This window comes from Malaclemys terrapin, chromosome 19 (assembly GCF_027887155.1).
Source record: "Malaclemys terrapin pileata isolate rMalTer1 chromosome 19, rMalTer1.hap1, whole genome shotgun sequence".
Lineage (NCBI taxonomy): Eukaryota > Metazoa > Chordata > Testudines > Emydidae > Malaclemys > Malaclemys terrapin.
Window position 1 is genome coordinate 22,080,506 of NC_071523.1, and position 20,874 is coordinate 22,101,379.

Consider the following 20,874-nt stretch of genomic DNA (forward strand, 5'->3'; position numbering starts at 1 on the left):
GTGAGATGGTAGTACTGCTGAAAAGGATCCATGGGGTATAGTAGATCACAAACTGAATATAAGTCGATCATGTGATGCAGCTGGGGAAAAAAGGCTAATATTCTGGGGTGTATTAACAGGAGTGTTGTGTGTCAGACTAGGGAGGTAATTGTCCTGCTGTACTCAGCACTGGTGAGGCCTCAGCTGGAGTGCTGTGTCTAGTTCTGGGCAGCAGACTTTAGGAAAGCTGTGCACAAATTGGAGGGTCCAGAGGAGAGCAGCAGAAATGATTAAAGGTTTTAGAAAGATTAAATGAGGAAAGGTTAAAAAAAAGGGGGGGAGGGGCATGTTTAGTTTTAAGAAAAGAAGATTGAGGGGGGATCTGATAAGTCTTTAAATATGTTAAGGGCTGTTATAAAGAGGACCGTGATCAATTGTTCTCCATGTCCACTGAAGATAGGACAAGAAACAATGGGCTTAATTTGCAGCAATGGAGGTTTAGGTTAGATATTAGGGAAAACTTTCTAATTATAAGAGTAGCTAAGGTCTGGAATTGATTCCAAGGGAGGTTGTGAAATCCCCATCATTGGAAGTTTCAAAAAACAGGTTAGACAAACACGGGTCAGGGCTGGTCTAGGTTTACTTGGTCCTGCTGCAGCGCCGGAGGCTGGACTTGGTGACTTCTTGAGGTCCCTTCCAGCACAATATTTCTATTTATTCTCCTCTCCTGGAATCACTGTCTCAATTTTTCCCATCGGATTCCTTTCTCTTGTGTCTTACCCACGTGGACCTGCTTACCTTCATTTAAAAACAAAACACACCGCTTACCATACTGCATATGCATAACTCTGTTCTCAGTCACGAGCTAGGCAGAAGTGCCCTAGAAGTTGCTGTGCCAATGGGCTCCTAAAATATGAAGGCTCCTGTAGATGGAGTAAGCATAGCACAGCTATTACTGGCTTAGCGAGGCCGTCTCTTCAGAGCTCATGCAGTGGAGTTGCTGTGCTGGGACCATGAGGCTTCTAGTTCGAGTCTCTCCTGTAGCAGTGTACCATGCTGCATGCTCCTGCTCCCCAGCTATCAAATTCAACAGGCCTCTGGTCATCTGGGGTGAAACAAAATTCTGCACCGTGGGATCTAAATCTGTAGGGCAGAAACTTATTGCAGTCCTCACTTTCCTTCAATTTTTTAGGTCAGTCACAACAACAGGAACCTTTAAACTGTCCTCTTCCCACTGGGTCTACAAGCAGCTGCAAATCTTTGGGTAATGAATCTTTCTGATGTTGCTGTTCTATTGATTCTTTCCAAATATACCTCCCACCCACGTGCCTGAATCCTCTTTTACTGACTTAAGGTAAAGTGATTGGGCTCTTTATCCTTGCTGAGGATGTTGTAAATGTATCCTGCAGGCAAAATTTAAATGACCCACCAAAGACTGCATCTGTTTCCATATGACTTTCTCTGCCCTTGTTACTTTTCACCACACTAGGTTTTTAATACTTTGTCCTTTTCCCACTGGAAAGCACCTCCGTCTTCACTCCCCAATCTGGTTGTTCTTGCAAGTGGTGTCTGTTGATTAATCCATTTCCCTTTGTCAATGGATCTTGAAATTCCACAGCATGTACTTGGGCAGCCCAGCTATTCCTGGCCCATATCTGCTTGTTCAGAGTGCAGACGAAAGGGGAATCAAAGACATACTCCAAATGAGGTCTAATTACTTTACTTTAAGCCTCAGTTATCAAGTGACATGATTACGAGGTGCCCAACTGATTCTCAGAGGTGTTCTCTCCGCTTGGGCACCCAAACTCACTCATCACCTTGGATAGGTTAGGTCTAAATGCTCCTAGTTCCTTGGCTCTGTAGTCCCTTTGCATGCAGACTCTGCACACCTACAGTGGGCCCCTGCTAGAGGCATGGTGACTACCACCCACCTTTCAGCTTCTACAGTAGCTGAAATGATCCCATGAGCTTATTTCTTCCTGTTTCCCCAAAACATGTACTGACTCTTGACAGATCATCTGATCTCTGGGCACACTGAGCCTTAGAATCAGCACCCGCCCAGCCAGCCATGTCCTGTCTTATTGGAAAATGACAGCAATAATGCTCCTGACTGGCTAGTGGCAGCAGCTGACACTTAATGTGATTTAATGGCATCTTGTTCAGCAAGCTATTGGGGAATCTTATCCACACTCCTAGTGAGATTGCAGCACCACACTGTGTGCAGAAAATGGGGCCTTCAATGACGATTAATTTTGTATTTTGTTAATCTAAAATAGTGGGGAAAGCCCCAGTCACCCACTGAAGCAACATTCATTTATTTACATGTTAATTTAAAAGCAATTGCTTCTAGGGTGGTGCAGTAGAGACAGAAAAACACTGAGGAGCTAGATTTTGGCTTGAGGGCTGATGTTTCAACTGAAGCAAGGAGTAGCCTTGGGAGGTTCTGTGCCTCTGAGACCTCACATTGAGGCAATTCCTCCCTGCTCCTGAAAGGTTGGTAGCTTACTGCTAGCCTGAACCAGAAGTTAATTAAATGTTCCCCCATATACTGAGTTGGAAGTGGGGGAGCAAAGGCTCCTCCCATTTCCCTCTCCTCCCGGACCACCCGCGCCAGCAAAGGAGTCAACAAATGAATAGCCCTCATTGCTCTTATGTGCCTGGACCTAAGTTCTGGGTTAGCCCCTGCGCAGGTAAGGGCGGTTCTGACTCTTCTTTACTCTTTTGCACAGACATGGAGTCAGAATCTAGCCCTAAGAAGCGCATAGTCCTTGAGTCAAGGTTGGGTAAGCAGAACAGCTGCAAAGCAGAATGGGGATTGGGATTACACTGGGGAGGGGGCAGATTGATCTAAGATACGCAACTTCAGCTATGAGAATAGCGTAGCTGAAGTCGACATATCTTAGTTCGACTTACCTCGCATCCTCACAGCGCGGGGTCAATGGCTGCGGCTCCCCCGTCAACTTTGCTTCCGCCTCTCACCGAGCTGGAGTTCAGCAGTCAACGGGAGAGCAATTGGGGATTGAGTTACCATGTCTACACTACACGCAATAAATCGATACCTGATAGATCGATTGCTACCGATCCGGCGAGTAGTGTAGACATACCCCAAGACTCTGGGCAAAGGAGTGAGGAACTTTTCCTTCTGTAGAGGGGACTCTTCGTCTCTCTGGCTGGTGACAATAATGAGCCATATACACGCTGGAATGTGCTTAATAATCTCTTATTCTCTATAGGTATTTTCCTCTCTTATACCATAAAATACATTTGTTTTGTATAATCTATATTGAATTAAACTGTCGTAGATATTGCTCTTCATGTTCTGAGTTGGTCTGGCAGCACGGATGTTAGGTCAGAGAGGACCAGCCTTAGATAAATTGCCCTTCTGTCTGGGTACCAAAAAGGGCACAGGTTAAAAGGGAAAGGACAGTTAGCCATTTTGTGTGAGAGAGAAACAACTCCCCCTATCCCCGCCCTTATTTTTTTCCTATCTGTGGTTATTATGAAGAAAAGAATGTGAGATTCGCTGCTGGAGCAATGACCGGAAAAAGGAGCCAGCACACAGAGAGAAGATGGTCTAGTGGGGAAGACTTTGGCTTGTACTCGGGAGACCCGGCTGGTGCATACGTGGAACCCAACTAGAGTGGCTGATGTTGCTCTTGTATAGTTTTGCTCGTTCTTGATTGGGGGATCCCAGAGCACGGCTGGCATGATCATTCCTCTGGCCGTGAGGGACGTCTTGTGAAGTATTGTGTGGTTCTGGGGTCTCTGTGTGGGCCTATAGCGAGGCGTCTGGGCTTTTGGTGGAGATGTGAGCAGTACGTGAATGGGTCATAGATTTCTCATTTTCATCAGGCCGGAATGGAGCTAGGTCCTTGCGTTCCCAGTGTTTGGCTGAGACAGTCCCTTGCGGGTGAGCAAACTGACCTGAAGCTTAATCTGGATGAGATGAGATGCTGCTGCAGTGCATGGAGAATCAAGAGGCTGTAGTGGGGAAAGATTTTCTCCCCGCCATATGCAGGGAGCTTGCTCATCTTTTCGTCAAGAGGCTCACAATTTAGAGGTACTTTTTGGATCCCAAACCCCTTCTAAAATGGAATACGTGTGGGATTTCCAAAAGTACCTAAGTGACTTAAGAGCACAAGCTGCAATTAAAGTCAGTTGAAGTTCTGCTTCCAAGTCACTTGAGCATTTTGAAAAATCCAATGCAAGGTCTTCACCTTAGCATAGGCTTGTGCCCGAGAAGGCTGGGAGCAGGGACGTTGCATTAGGGCCAAGTGTTTTGTCTTCACTTGATTCTTCATGTTAAGAAGCCATTAAAAGTCACAGTAAATGTATGTACCTGCTAAAATTTCCCTGATGATGGCATTCTAGAAATCACATGCACAGCTCACTCCCCTCTGGAATGAATGGGGTGGCTGGTTTTCAAAGCTCAGCTATTATGCAGTAGTTTGTAATGTTGTTCTGATAGGCACGTGCTTCCCAGCAGTTCACTGCTTGTGTACAAACAATTTCGGATAAATTGCTGCTTTCATTAATATTTTGAATCACTTTCTCAGGCAAATATATTAGTGTTGTAGTCCAAAAAATAAGCTAGATATTTGCAGTAGCACAGCTCCCCATGGGGCCCAAAATAAAATTGTAAGAATTGGTGTGACTTAAGGTATCACTCTCATACCTTTGATATAGCTGTACTGTAGTGTTTGGACAGTTAATTCTCTTTAAAACTGCCTCTGCTGCTCTTCAGAAAAATTATGTATAAGCACTGGCCTTAGCAGATCTGGAGTTATAAATAACCACATCCCCATGCTTATTAGCAAAAAGGTCCACTACTGAATGTAACTACTCCAATAGTAGGTGTTCTGGCAGGCAACAGGAAAATTACATAAGACAATGAGATGAAAAAATCAGAGAAATACATTTTTAAACTAAAGCTCTTGTCAAGCATTTAACAGTGAGTTTTCCTTTTATTCCTGTGTACTTCAGTACTTGAATAATACACTTTGTGAAGTTAGTAATGTCACTGTATGAAAGTGTTTTGGTTTTTTTTAAATCTCAAACCCAATTGTGTGTCTCCTGTTGTTGCACTGACCATTACCTATCATTGACCCTTTTTATGGAACTCTTTATGCTGTGAAATGCTTTTAAACAGTCCAACTTCCTGAAGTCCATTAAAAATTAAATTACAAACCGAGGTGAAATATTTGTGAAAAATTACTTGTGAAATTAAAAGTTTATTGCCTTTCAGTGCAGAGGAGAGGTCACATTGCTGGGGGTTCCTCATAAATAAATAGCTAGTGGTTGGAGTAGAGATACTGAAGAATAGCTTTCTCTTGGTGGAGTGCACATGGATGTGTGTGTTCATGTTTTGTCAGTAATATAATATAGACCTTTACAGGGTAAAAAAGAAATAGCCAGTTTCCTCTTGTGTGAAAAGAATAATTTAGTCTCCAAAGCTGTCACAGCAATCAAAATTTCCTAATGATCAAATCATAAAGCTTTGTGGACGAAAATGGCACTAGAAAGCAACCAAAGTACTCTGGCATGTGGAAAACTCACTGACATTTGTGTCATCATAATCTAGAGCTCTTCCTGAGCAATAAACACAAACATGCGTGTTAAACTGAGTAACATCTAAACATTATGAATCAATTGAATGCCAGTGTAATTCAATGGAGTTATAGCAGGGAGATATTTGGACCAATCTGTCCAATTTTGTCATAGTTACTCAAGTATGGAGAGTTTTAGAGCACTCCTTCTGTTTGGCATATGTAGTCTGAACTTGTAAGAATGTGTTATTTGTCACTTTAATCGGCGATCTGGTTGGGATGGATGCTGGGATTTTATTTTCTCATCCTATATTTACATTTCTTCCTCCACAGGAGAAGAATAATCCTGTAGGTTGAGATTTTCGAAGCCAGCTAGTGGATTTAGCCACAACTTCTGTTGAAATTTATAGAAATGGTGTGACTAATTCCCTTGGTCAGAGTTGCAAATCTCCACTCTAATGCTTATTCCAAGTGAAACTTCATTTCCCGCAATAGGAATTCCTTCCAGCCAACCCCACTGTGGTTAAGGAGCAGCGATGATGCTTCTGAAGGGAGAACAGTCCAATTCTCCTTGGTTAGAGAGAGGTATTTGAGAGGTGAGGGATAAAACGTAAAGAATGTGGAAGATCCTCCTGGCGGTGAGGAAGAAGACAGGAAGAGCTAACCCTTCCCTGCAGGTTATATTCCCTAGTGACATCTATCTGCAGCTCAGATAATCCAGCCCCCAGTTAAGAAGAAGGGCTGCAGACCCCATTAGTGTCTCAGGGTAGGATCTAAAAGAATAATACCCACCCTGTCTCCTCTGCTTGTTGAGCCAAGCTTGTGGGCGCTTGGGTAGTTAGAGAGCATTTCCTGTCTGCTGATAAACCATGTATGGTGCCTGTTTTGTAACTAATCCTGTCCTGTCCTTGACCTAGGAAACAGGCTTTTCTGCTCTGTAATCTAAGTACAGTACTGTGTTCAAAGAATTGTGCTACCGTTTTTACTCCAGTAACATGCAGCACATGGAATCAGAGCAATTTTTTCTCCTAATAATTTGCTTTCTAGTTTTAAACACTAAGCATCTTTGTATTTCTTTTACTGTTGCTAATTTGTTGGATTGTCCATTGAAGAAAGGAAAAATTCGGAAACTGTGATTTTCTGCCTGTTTTTCATTATTCCCACCATAACAGACAGAAATCCTTTTTTGACCGTAAATAAAATGACAAGTAGCTGTAGGGTGCAGTACACACAACAAAATAAAATTGTTCCATTTTAGACTTGTTCTACCCCACTGATACAGAAAATGAGGTTAGGCGAAGTTACTGTAGGCAGTGTAATAACGTTGCCAGTAATCTTTGTCATATAAATTAAAAAGTTACGCATTTTTAATTGATGTATTTAAATGAAGGTAGGTAAAACAAGATGATTATTTAAAATAGAAGAGCTCAGTATCCTGAACTAGGGACAAAGGGCCCTTTTCTTTGTGTTTCCTGCATTTCCTCAGTTTGTGACATAAATATTTGAAAGGTTTTTGCATTTCATTAAAAAAATTCAAATGGTACTCAGTGTTTCCTCCTTCAACAAAAATAAAATCTCTTAGGAAGCATAATAAAACATACTTTATTTGCCCAGAGCTGTTCAAATCTCAGGTAAATAAACATATGCATTTTAGACATTTCCCCCCTCCCCGCGAAGCTGTTCAGACATCTCAAGTAAATATTTAAAATCTCGGGATTATTGTTTAGACTTTATCTGCTTAGAGGACTTTTATTAATTTAAACCCGTTTATTGTAACAATCTACAGTATGGATCAAATTAACATAACATTGTATTGCTACTAAAGAAAATATAAGAGAGAAGCAGATATTTATATGTCCATTCTTATTTATTTCTTTTAATTGTTCATATTGTGTCTTAGGATCAGTAAGGTTTCAAGTTATAAGAACACAGCAGTTGCACAAAACAAGTGTTAAACATTGTGTTTTTGTTTCTTTAAAAATATTGAATGGATTTTTATGTGGTTGGGAATTATGCCTAAAAGAAAAGCGATTCTCATGCAGACATTCAGGCCAGAGTGAAATGAAACCCCATAAAGCAGGGGTTAATGGTTGAGGTTATGTGCCATACTTAGATGCTAGTGCTGCCCATGTGTTTTCCCAGTAGCTTGCATCAAAGTTCATTGATATTACTGTGTTGAGACTCTGCTCCCTGTTATTTTTCACAGTAAGCTTTTATTGACAGATAAGTGCGCAATATTTAATTTAGCAGCATTCAACCTCCTTAAAAAAGCACAAATATTGAGAAGTCATTGCTAAAACTACTTAATCAATTTCAGTGTAATTACCAAATTATGCTTTGATCTGATATCTTTTAAAGCACAATAATAACTACAGGTGTGTAGATCAATGTGTAATGGTAAGGATTTCAGCTCTCGGCCTCACTGAAGGGGCAGTGGGATTAAGAAGATAGAATCATACGTCGTAGGAAAATGCCTGGTTTGCCATCTCTTCGGATAACTCAGTCTACTCGTTTTAAAAGATAGTCCTGAACTCCTCAGGAATCCGGCTGTACTCTCGTCCACTTGCTTTTTATTTTGGCTGCATGTCCGTTCTAGGAGGAAAATCTCTTCATGCACGAGGCGCATATACACCTTTCCCTGTCACATGCATCATCCGCATTTTAGAATCTTAAATTAGTCATTAAAAAAGTCTCTCCTTCCCGATACTCCAGCATACAGGGCAATCCTGTGGATCTCGGATGCTTTAGGGAGATCAATATCTTCTGTTCAATGTTGTTTGTTTGTTTTAAACTCTGGGGCACAGAGCTGAGGTTGGGAGAAGAGGGAGTTTGAAATAAATAGAGGTTTATTGTACACAGAACTTATGAGCCGTAACTATAATGTGCCATAACTTTATGGATTCACCCTTTGTGCTCAATCTCTTCTGAAGGCTGGGGTGGGCTTTTGTATAAACTAAAGCCGTGCGTAGTCATTTTTTTTCCCCAACAGAAAACCTATAAATGATTAAAGGTTCTTGGTAGGTTTGCATGGTTTTTAGCCTTCCTTTTTATCTGGAGTTTTTCCACAGAGCATAACAGAAATAGAACGAGTAAAAAATATCTCAGAATAATCAACTTGCTGGTAAGTAAGGTAGTCCCTTTGTTGTTGTTCATAGATGAGTTTTAGTGAATAATCTTGAGCTTTTTTTTCACAAATGACACCATCTGCAACTCTATTACAGTTTATCAATCAACAAAAACAATAATTTGGAGTTCAGTTTTTTCTCTTTTGAAACAAACCTCGTAGCAGTGACTGTTCAGGGTGTCTGGTGTTTTATTCTTTTCATTGTGGCAGCCTCACATTTCTTAAAGATAACCTGAACTACACAGACACAAGTCTGGAATTATCTAGCTGGCTAACAGGAGTCATGAGGGACTTGCAAGACCCTCCTCCATTCTATAAACTGCCCATGTCACAAAGCGTTACAACTGCTGATCGTTTTGCTGAGGAGCTATTTTTATTAGCGTCTTGAGGACAGATCCTCGGCTGGTGTCAAGCAGCAGAGCTCCATTAAATAGTGCTGATTGACAGCAGCTGAGGGTCAGATCCTGGGTCTTTTCAATTGCCAAAATAGAAAAGATTTAGCTCAAAGACAGAAATGACAAATCACACACACAGACTGTTCCTTGGCTCCTGGAATGTTTTTCCTGGTGGCGCCTCGGCTGCTAATCTGTTTTGACACGTTTTAAAACTCCTCTTTGGAGAATCAAGCAGCTGCTTAAAACAAAAAAACAGGATCCGAAATGTGTTTTTTATGAATGAAATAGGAATTTTGTATGATTTATATTTGAGCTGTAAAAAAATTATTCTATCGGAATCCTCTGCATTCTTTTACAGCATGTCACTGTCAAGAAGGTCATCCTGTCCCCTCAATCCATCTCACAGTGTCTGTGTTTACATAGCACTGCAAACAGGGTCATAAACTAGAGTGGAATATTTAATAAGGGCACCTTTTTTAATAAGACTTTTCATATCCTGCTTTTATTGATTCCCAATTTTACCAACTCAAATTTCACTGGTATTTAGGAGCTGTATGTGCAACACAAATTAGGGAATAGGCTTTTTTATTTTCCTGCAAACAGCATTTTCATCATAACTACTCTGCCTATAATATAGCAAAAGGTAACATGGTATATTAGATGTTTAACAAGTAAAAGGATTCATCCTTGTTGCTATTATACTCAGTGTCACCATAAATGGTAATCATTCTGTTATGAAAGTGACGCCTAGAGAATGGAGAGGCTGCATTTAATTTATACTTGCCCAGTCAGCACCTGTGCAAAACTGCCATCTTTTTAATTAAAATAAAAAATTAAGGTGAAATCGTTCTGGTACTGGTTCAACTATCCTTATGGCCAGTACACACAGGGGCAAAGCAACCTTCCTTAATATCGCACGCTAAGACGCTTCTAGCCTGATGTTGGAGGTACCTGCTCAAGAGGGTGAAAGAATATTTCAGTCCCATGTGTCTTCCCTGGGATTGTCCACAAGGGGGCCAATACCCATTATTTCTTCTTCGAGTGCTTGCTCATATCCATTCCATTAGGTGTGTGCGCGCCGCGTGCACGATCGTCGGAAGATTTTCTACCCTAGCAACACCGGCGGGTCGGCTGTGGAGCCCCCTAGAGTGGCGCCTTCATGGCGCTGAATATATACCCCAGCCGACCCGGCGCCCCCTCAGTTCCTTCTTACCGCCCCTGACGGTCGTTGGAACTGTGGAGCGCTGCTTAGCTGTTCTCCACTCTCCCTAGCTTAGTTTGTTGTATCACAGTTATAGTTATAGTTATAGTTCTAGTGTTTATAGTTAAATAGTTAAATAGTTTAAAAGTTGTTCTAGTTGTTCTAAGTAGTTCAGGGGATTAAGGGGGTCGTCTCCCCCTTTCTCCCCCGGCCGCGGGGCCGGGCTCATGCCCAACGCTCCCGGCTTCAAGCAGTGCGCCTCCTGCGCTAAGCCTATGCCCACGAGCGACCCGCACGACTCCTGTCTGAAGTGCCTGGGAGAGTCCCATCAAACAGACAAGTGCAAGATCTGTAAGGCCTTCAGACCAAGGACCAAGAAGGAGCGGGACTTTCGGCTCCGGCAACTCCTGATGGAGGCGGCACTTAGTCCGGACGCTCCATCTACAAGTCAGGCCCCGGCACCTAGCACCTCGGTGCGCAGTGCCCCGGCGGCACCGGCTATGACGACCACGCGAGTGGCGTCAGACAAACCTCCCCGGCACCGGACCTCGTCGGCACCGCAAGCAGTGCCTCGGCGCCGGTCATTATCCCCGGGGCATAAAAAAGCCCATAAGACGGGGACATCCGTGCCGAAGACGCCGACTCCCCCAGTGCCGGGGGTAGAGCCGCGTCCGCCGGTGGAGCACCGGAAACAGGTGCCTCCAGCACCGTCGACTCTGGCGCCGAGGCCGTTGAGTCCGGTGCAGATAGCGTCTCCACCGAGACCGGCGGTGATACAGTGCCTCCCGTCGACTCCAGAGACCTTCGCGGCGGCGAGAGACTTAATAGCTCTCACGGAGCCGGCACCGCCTCAACCACCGGCACCGACTGCACCGTTGACTCACCCGGTCCAGTCGAGGGGGAAACCTGCCTTGATGCGCCCTCCATCGCAAGGGCTGGAACCTCGGCACCGATCCAGGTCCCGAAGCAGGTCCCCACGCCGCTCGCAGTCCCGGCACCGAATATCGCCTCGGCACCGGTCGTACTCGCGGCCAAGATCTTCTTCGCGGCACCGCTCTATGTCTCGGCACCGCTATGATCGTCGGCACCGATCAACGTCGAGACGTAGTTCTCGGCACCGCTACGGTCGACGCTCGACGTCGAGAGGCCGCTCCCGGCACCGGGCATACTCCAGGTCCTCGTCGAGGTCCAGATCCGACTCCCGGCACCGACGAGGTCATCGGCACCGGTCGCGGTCCCGGCACCGATCGCCGGCACCGCGTAGAGATAGATCATCTCCGGACCAGCACCGTGCGGCACCGCAGCCAATGGGAATCGTCTCGACGCTCTCGGCACCGCCGTGGCCATCGAGATCGGTATCCCACTCCTCGGAGGACCTCTCGAGATCGGCATACCCCCCTCAGGGGCAAGCCGAGGAACAGGACTTGGGCCATTGGCAGGAGATGGCAGAGGACCATTCTCATGGCCCATCTCACTGGTCGTTTTGGACCCCGTGGGCGTACCATCAGGCGCAAGGGGCTCCAATTGCTTCGACCTCTCGCTCCGGTCACTCCATCAGAGGGGCCCCGGAGTCCACCATTTCTCGGCCTCCGCCAGGGGGCATGGAGGCTTCTGGGTCCGGACCACCTGACGCCCTGGACCCAGGCACAGGTGATGCTCCAGCCCAGGAACAGGGAGACCAGGACCAGCCCTTGGATCCTGTTCCACCGGAGGCATCTTCCTCTTCTTCTCCGGATGAGGCAGTGGCGGGCACATCGTGCACAGGCCCACCTCCAATAGATCTTCGGGCTCACCAGGATCTTTTGCGCAGGATGGCCCGTAACATGGACTTGCAGGCGGAGGAGATAGTGGAGGTGCACGACCCGATCGTGAATATCCTTGGAGCGGATGCCCCATCGAGGGTGGCGTTACCCCTGATCCGCACGATTCAAACGAATGCGGATACGATATGGCAAACTCCTGCCTCTATCCCACCCACAGCGAGAGGGGTGGAAAGGAAATACTTTGTCCCGTCTAAGGACTACGGGTACTTGTATACCCACCCCCAACCGTGTTCACTGGTGGTGGAATCAGTGAACGCACGAGAGCGCCACGGCCAGCAGGCTGCAGCGCCTAAATCAAAAGAGGCTAAGCGGCTCGATTTGTTTGGCCGTAAGGTTTACTCAGCCGGAGGGCTGCAACTTAGAGCGGCGAACCAACAGGCGCTACTGAGCCGCTACAATTTTAACTCCTGGAACTCTATGGGGAAGTTTAAGGAGTTGATTCCCCAGGAGTCCAGGGAAGAGTTTGGAGCCATGGTAGAGGAGGGCAAGAAGGTGGCTCGGACCTCCTTGCAGGCCTCCTTGGACATAGCAGACTCAGCTGCGAGGACCCTGGCTTCGGGTATCGCTATGCGCAGGATCGCCTGGCTTCAGGTTTCGGGTTTGCCTCCGGAGCTGCAGCAAACCCTACAGGATCTGCCCTTTGAGGGACATGGATTGTTCTCAGACAAGACGGACTCTCGCCTGCAGAGCCTCAAGGACTCGAGAACAATCATGCGCTCCCTGGGGATGCATGTTGTGGGCCCTCAGCGCAGACCATTTAGGCCGCAGCCTCAGCGCTTCTACCCCCCCCCCGTCTCGTCAGAGACAAGACTCGGCCCGGAGGCGAGGGCGAGGTGGTAGGAGAAGATGGGCTGGCCCTCAACCCGGTCAGAACCAGGGGCCACCAAGACCACCTTCAGGTCCTAGACAGAACTTTTGAAGGTGCGGTCGAGGACGGCGCCCCAGTCATCCCCCAGGATCCAGCCCCCTCCTTTCAGGATCGTCTCTCCCACTTCCACCGCGCTTGGTCCCTTATAACTTCGGACTGTTGGGTCCTCCGCACGGTGGAGAGGGGATACGCTATCCAGTTTTCTTCTATCCCCCCCTCCCACCCCCCTTCCCCGTCCCTCTTCAGGGACCCTTCTCACGAGCAACTTCTTATACAGGAGGTTTCTACGCTCCTGGCCATGGGGGCCATAGAGGAGGTTCCGATAGAGTTAAGGGGCAGGGGATTTTATTCCCGTTACTTCCTGATCCCCAAGTCCAAAGGAGGTCTGCGGCCCATCTTGGACTTGCGCGGACTCAACAAATTCGTAGTAAAGTTGAAGTTCCGCATGGTCTCTTTGGGGGCCATTATCCCTTCCCTCGATCCTGGAGACTGGTTCGCCGCCCTCGACATGAAAGACGCATACTTTCACATCTCAATTTACCCACCTCACAGACGCTTCCTGCGATTCGTGGTAAACGCGGTGCACTACCAATTTGCAGTCCTTCCCTTCGGCCTATCCTCGGCCCCAAGAGTGTTCACGAAATGTATGGCTGTCGTGGCAGCGTACCTTCGTCGGCAAGGGATACAGGTGTTCCCGTACCTAGACGACTGGCTGGTACGCGGTCGCACCAAGGAGCAAGTTCAAGCTCACGTCCACATAATAGTGCACACATTCAACGAGTTGGGCATCCTACTCAACAAGGACAAATCCACTCTAGAACCTACCCAGAGAATAGAATTCATAGGCGCAGTTCTAGACTCCAGACGTGCACAAGCCATCCTGCCAGACAACCGATTTGGCACCATCACGAGCCTCATTCAAGGGCTCCAGGCGTTCCCAACTACCACGGTGAGGTCGTGCCTTACCCTGCTGGGTCACATGGCTTCCTGCACGTACGTAACCAGGCATGCCAGACTTCGGCTTCGCCCACTCCAGACCTGCGTGTCGTCAATATATCGACCACATCGGGACAGCCTGAACATGGTGGTCACGGTCCCGATCTCGGTCCTGACCTCCTTCACCTGGTAGCTAGATCACAATGTGGTCTGCGAGGGGATGCCATTTCACGCCCCACAACCCTCTCTGCACCTGGTCACAGACGCTTCATCTCTGGGTTGGGGCACCCATCTCAACGAACACCATACCCAGGGCCTGTGGACTGCACCCCAGCTAGCCCTGCACATCAATGTTCGGGAACTGATGGCGGTGCGCCTGGCGTGCCAGGCATTTCTCAACCTCCTACGTGGCCGCTGTGTGTTAGTTCTCATCGACAACACCACGGCCATGTTTTACATCAACAAGCAAGGAGGAGCACGTTCGTCAATTCTATGCCAAGAGGCCATTCGCCTGTGGGACTTCTGCATCGCCCACTCAATCCATCTCACGGCATCGTTCCTCCCTGGAGTCCAGAACACTCTAGCGGACCGACTCAGCAGGTCCTTCCAGACGCACGAGTGGTCTATCCGTCCGGACATCATACATTCCATCTTCCAAAAGTGGGGGTTTCCCCAGATAGACCTGTTTGCATCTCGAGACAACAGGAAGTGCCACGTGTTCTGCTCCCTACAAGGTCGAGCTCCGGGCTCCCTCTCGGATGCGTTTCTCCTTCCCTGGAAAGACCACCTGTTTTATGCCTTCCCTCCGTTTCCTCTGGTCCACAAGGTACTGCTCAAATTGCGCAGAGACCAGGCACAGGTAATTCTGGTCGCTCCAGCGTGGCCGAGACAACATTGGTACACCACACTGTTGGAACTCTCGGTTCAGACACCGATCCCGCTTCCGTTGTGTCCGGATCTCATCTCTCAGGACCACGGCCGGCTGCGTCACCCCGACCTGCAATCACTCCACCTCACGGCGTGGCTGCTCCATGGTTCACCCAGGCAGAGCAGCAATGCTCGCACTCTGTCCAACAGATTCTGCTGAGCAGTAGGAAGCCCTCAACACGCACCACGTACCTGGCCAAGTGGAAGCGGTTCTCCTGTTGGTGCGAACAACGAGCCATGTCCCCGTTGCAGGCACCCATTCCTCTCATTTTGGAGTATCTCCTCTCCCTAAAACAGCAGGGGTTGGCGATATCTTCAATTAGAGTTCACCTGGCCACTATATCGGCCTTTCACCCAGGGGAACTCGCGTCCTCGGTATTCTCTAACCCGATGGTCGTTAGATTCCTCAAGGGCTTAGACCGGATGTACCCACAACAACGTCAGCCCGTTCAGACGTGGGACCTCAACCTGGTTCTCTCCAAGCTCACAGGTCCTCCATTCGAGCCACTGGCCACCTGTTCACTTTTGTACCTATCCTGGAAGACAGCCTTCCTTGTAGCCATCACCTCAGCAAGGCGCGTTTCTGAACTCAGGGCGCTTACATCCGAGCCCCCTTATACAGTTTTCCATAAGGATAAAGTGCAGCTTCGTCCACATCCTGCCTTTCTCCCTAAGGTGGTTTCTCCTTTTCATATCAACCAGGACATCTTTCTCCCGGTCTTTCATCCCAAACCACATGCCACTCGCCAGGATCAACGTTTGCATTCCCTGGACGTACGAAGGGCCCTGGCCTTCTATATTGACCGCACAAAGCACTTTAGAAAGACGACGCAACTCTTCGTTGCAGTGGCCGACCGAATGAAAGGCTCACCGGTCTCCTCACAACGCCTATCCTCCTGGATTACGTCTTGCATCCGGACTTGCTATGACCTGGCAGGTGTCTCAGCACCGCACCTCACCGCTCACTCCACGAGGGCCCAGGCTTCCTCGACGGCTTTCCTGGCACAAGTTCCGATCCAGGACATTTGTAGAGCAGCGGTTTGGTCATCAGTCCACACATTTACAGCTCACTATGCACTAGTGCAGCAGTCCAGAGACGATGCTGCTTTCGGATCAGCGGTTTTGCACACAGCAATGTCTCACTCCGACCCCACCACCTAAGTTGGGCTTGGGAGTCACCTAATGGAATGGATATGAGCAAGCACTCGAAGAAGAAAAGACGGTTACTCACCGTTGTAACTGTTGTTCTTCGAGATGTGTTGCTCATATCCATTCCAAACCCGCCCCCCGTCCCCACTGTCGGAGTAGCCGGCAAGAAGGAACTGAGGGGGCGCCGGGTCGGCTGGGGTATATATTCAGTGCCATGAAGGCGCCACTCTAGGGGGCTCCACAGCCGACCCGCCGGTGTTGCTAGGGTAAAAATCTTCCGACGATCGTGCACGCGGCGCGCACACACCTAATGGAATGGATATGAGCAACACATCTCGAAGAACAACAGTTACAACGGTGAGTAACCGTCTTTTATTTATTGTTGTGGACACTTGCTCACTAGGAACTGGACTGGGTTCCCTCCAATTCATTTCATATCAGACACCCAACTGCCGGCAGTTTGCAGCCATTACCAACCAGGGTGGGATTTTAAGCAGTAATCTGGAGGCAAAGGGATATTCCTCTCCTTTCCAGTGCCTTTGTTTACTTGGATGGCTGAATTCCTGGCTGTAAAAGAACAAGGTATGATTCAGATTGCTGGTGAATAGGGAGACCAGATGTCCCGATTTTACAGGCACGGTCCCAATATTCAAGGCTTTGTTTTATACAGGGGCCTATTACCCTCCACCCTCTGTCCCAATTTTTCACAATTGCTATCTGGGCACCTTACTGATGAAAAATGTTAGATCACAAAGCACCTCAAACTGAAGAAATGGACACTGTGTAAAGTCAAGCACAAGGATTTATTATGCACAGCGCTGGCGGAGTGTCCCTTTGCTTATTAGGCTCAGTGAGACACTGCTAAGCAATTGATTACATAGATTCTATAGGGTACTTGTGGGCGGAGAGAAGCAAGGGGGTGGGAGTTCCCATGCCCCTGGATAGGTTCTAGCAGCAAGACAAGATTAGCACAATAAGCCAATAGTCTAAAAGATTACATAATGGCTCCACCCATACCTCAGGTTAACACGTTGCTAATACACAGGTGTTTTCCCTCAAACTTTTCCTATTGCAGTGTGTAGGTTAAATCCTGATTTTGGGTCCATAGGGATGAGGAAGCTCTTCCGGTTGGCCAACAGGTACATACCTGGGGGTTTAAAGCAAAAGACAGTGAAAAGTACACCACAATAGCAATTGTTTTGGGGTTCACCATTGTGTTTCTGAGAAATAGAAGTGGCATCTGTAAGGGAGGATACATCTGTGAAAGGGAAGATGTCCTCTCATACTGACATACCTAGTGAGGTAAACAGAAAGGAACATAAACGCTGCCAGATTAAGTGCAAGAATGTAATAAGAAAAACCAAAGAGGAGTTTGAAGAACGGCTAGCCAAAAACTCAAAAGGTAATAACAAAATGTTTTTAAGTACATCAGAAGCAGGAATCCTGCTAAACAACCAGTGGGGCCCTTGGACGATTGAGATACAAAAGGAGCACTTAAAGATGATGAAGTCATTGCGGAGAAACTAAATGAATTCGTTGCTTCACTCTTCACGGCTGAGGATGTTAGGGAGATTCCCAAACCTGAGCCGGCTTTTGTAGGTGACAAATCTGAGGAATTGTCACAGATTGAGGTGTCACTAGAGGAGATTTTGGAATTAATTGATAAACTTCACAGTAACAAGTCACCGGGACCAGATGGCATTCATCCAAGAGTTCTGAAAGAACTCAAATGTGAAATTGCGGAACTACTGTTACTCTGAAACTTGTAACTATGGTTTGTAACCTGTCCTTTAAATCGGCTTCTGCACCCAATGACTGGAAGATAGCTAATGTAACGCCAATATTTAAAAATGGCTGTAGAGGTGACACTAATGCTGTCTTAAAATGAGATCTTTTCTTGCCAGTCTGATGCAGTCAATTCCAACTCCTCTTCAATTGACTCAACTTAATTCACTTTCAGTGGAAGCTGAACGCCTGACCCCAGAATCCCTTTCAAAGGCCCAGCCATACATGTTCTGTTTTGCTGTGACACTGATACAGTATCCCACCTTTTGTCTGTGGCCTGAGAAGCATTTGGGATAAGCACAGAATACAGGGTTGATTATTTACAAGTATTGGTTGTGTGCTTTTTTGTGCTTTGTTTTTTTTGCATCTCTTGTTTCAGCTCATTTGTTCTTGGCAAGTGATTGTTTGCAAAGCCCTCGCTGTAGTATCTGTTTGTACCTTACATTGCTTGGATTAGAAGCAAATAACATTACCCAAATACAGGAGTCCTGCTGTGGTGTGGTGTCTGGCACATTGGCCAACTGAGTTGTGATTCTTCTCTACAGGGTTTTATCTGGTGATCTCTATTTTATACCCCTTAGATCCATATTCTGCTCCTATTGGTCTCTAGTTGCTGCCTGCATCCTAGACTAGTTTTCAAAGCTCTGCATGGCGATGGTCTGCTTGTCCAACAAAGGTAATGCTTCAGCCAGTAGTTGCTGTACTTGGCTCTGTGCTACACAAAGGTCTTGCTGCACTTTATTTGTGCTTGGACACTTAAGCTTCATAGTCTCATTTCACTTGTGTACTAGTGAACTATTGGCAAGATAAAATGCTTTTTATCTATTATATTATTATTCACTTGGATTTTAAAAATCCAACTCTAGGCACCTATTCAGTGTTCTGAGTAAATGTCACATAATCAGCACATAAATATGTCCACCTCTGCCCACTTCCTCCTCAACAGCCTTGGAGAAGACATGGGTGGAAAAGGTGGGCTTTGTCGTGTTCCCTGCCATTTGTTTTATTGGGGTGTTCCCCAGACTTAGATCATCTCTGTGGTAAACTAAGTGCTTGCTCTTCCTCAGGTTCAGGTATGTACAGCACTTGCTGGTGGGCTGAACTCTGCAAGGAGACTTTTTGTGTTCCAGGACATATTGCAGGAGCTGGGTACTACCTGGGTGGTGGTTCTTACTGGGGTACACAGGTACATTCCTGTCTTCCGGTACTGGTCCATTTAAAACTGCTCAGTGCACACTTGTCCAGGGAGTGTGGTTATCCTGCTTCTGCTAAGCACAATACCTGGCTGTCGGCAAAACCAAGCTCCTTCTGCCCACTCTTCTGAAACAGTTTGTCTATCTCCAACTGGAGTTTGATATGAATTTATGAGCCCGCCTTTAGCTCCCATGAGGACGTACGGTAGGTCTGCCTCAAAAAGCTCCTCTGTGGTACAGATACAAAAGAGCATTGATGAGGAACAGGTTATGAAATGAGAGAGGCTGGAGAATTCAGAGGCAAGGCCAATGTGACTCAAACAAAAGCTTCCACATTAGAATTTCTCTTTCATGACAAAGTTAAAGTCAATTAAACTTTCTGAAGATACTGTTTTTAAAAACTTTTTAATGGAGGCTTATAAAGTGCCTATTCAGAGCTTTTCAGCTGCTTAGGCCTATTGGGTAAAGACCTACTTATATCGTTTGACTTTTAACATGTATGTACCTTAACTAATTTGCACCAAAAACCAAACCGAAGCAAAAAATTACCCAAGAGAGTTTAACAGTCTGTCATGCACGTAGAATTTAAATTAATTTCATGCTAGGAACACTTTAAAATGTATCCTGTTTTGTAAAGGGAGGTGTGCTGTCACAGGGCCGAGTGGTAACTTTTCCCTTTTCTACAGTTCTGGTGTGACTTGCCAGAATACTTCTCACATCTCAGTACAGGTAGGATTTAAACCAACTGGAGGAAGTTCAGGGAATAGCAACAAAGATACTGAAGAAAGAGCTAAATAGTGCTTTGCATGGCTTGTCTGAGCTACGCCTGGGGTGAGAGATGGGGAGTAACAGTTTAAGTATTTAAAGGGTGTAAACACTAAAATGGGAAATGAATTTTTGTTGGTCTTAATATTAACTGTTTAATACACGAATGCTTAAAATTGTTACACTCAGACAGAACCAAGTTGGTAATCCATCTGTAACACCAAGTTACATTGTTCCTGGCCCTCTATAGATGTAGTTAAATGGCAGGTGATGTTGATAAACACTTGGCCACCTGACTGGATCCATCCCACTTTTTCCATTATCATTTAGGCCTTGACAGTGGGCTCTGCTCTGTATATAAAGGTGTGGTTCCTGTTCACTACCTAAATTGTGGCTTACAAACCATCTACTTCATGAAACTAGCCCTCTGGTTCACCGTGGACTGCAGTCCCCTCTGGTCATTTCTTAGAGTGGGGAGATAGAATTGCAGTGCATTATCTGTGTCTGTGATTTCTTTCAAATTAATAGTTATCTGCAGAATTGAATACATTCAGATATATTTTAGGGGTAATCTTAATTCATATTCTCAAAAATCATGAGTAGAAAAATAAGCACTGCTTTATCTTTGGGATGGTTTTTTTTCTTTTTGCTCAAGTATCCTTTAGATTGAATTTTTATATTTTCCAAGAAAGGATGCTAATGAAGATGATCAAATTAAGATATGAGATGCCAGGAACCTAGTTCAACTGAGAAAGGAGAGGAGTTACTGTAAGACTTTCCCATTTACCATTTTCCATAATATGAATGATGAACAATTTACGTATATCTGAAGGGAAATGATGCTGCTGATGCACTATGGGTTTGATCTACAATGATTTGATTTATGGGCATATTAAAAACTTATTACATTTAATTTTCTGACTTGTAGTTGTTGTAATTAATTTAATTTTCGAATTTGTGTGCATGTATATATAAAATATAATTTTTTTGCATTGGTTTTGTTTTCTCTTTTTTAAGCAAAGTTGTGATGAAATCAAAGCCTGCTCCACTTGGGTGGGTGTTTTTTTCCAGGAAGGTCTTTATAGGCACCAGTCACAATTACACTTGTGAACAAAGCTTCTACACATAATTTTTCCAGATGAAATTGGTGTCAACCAATCCCACTGCTACATGAATTTCCCTT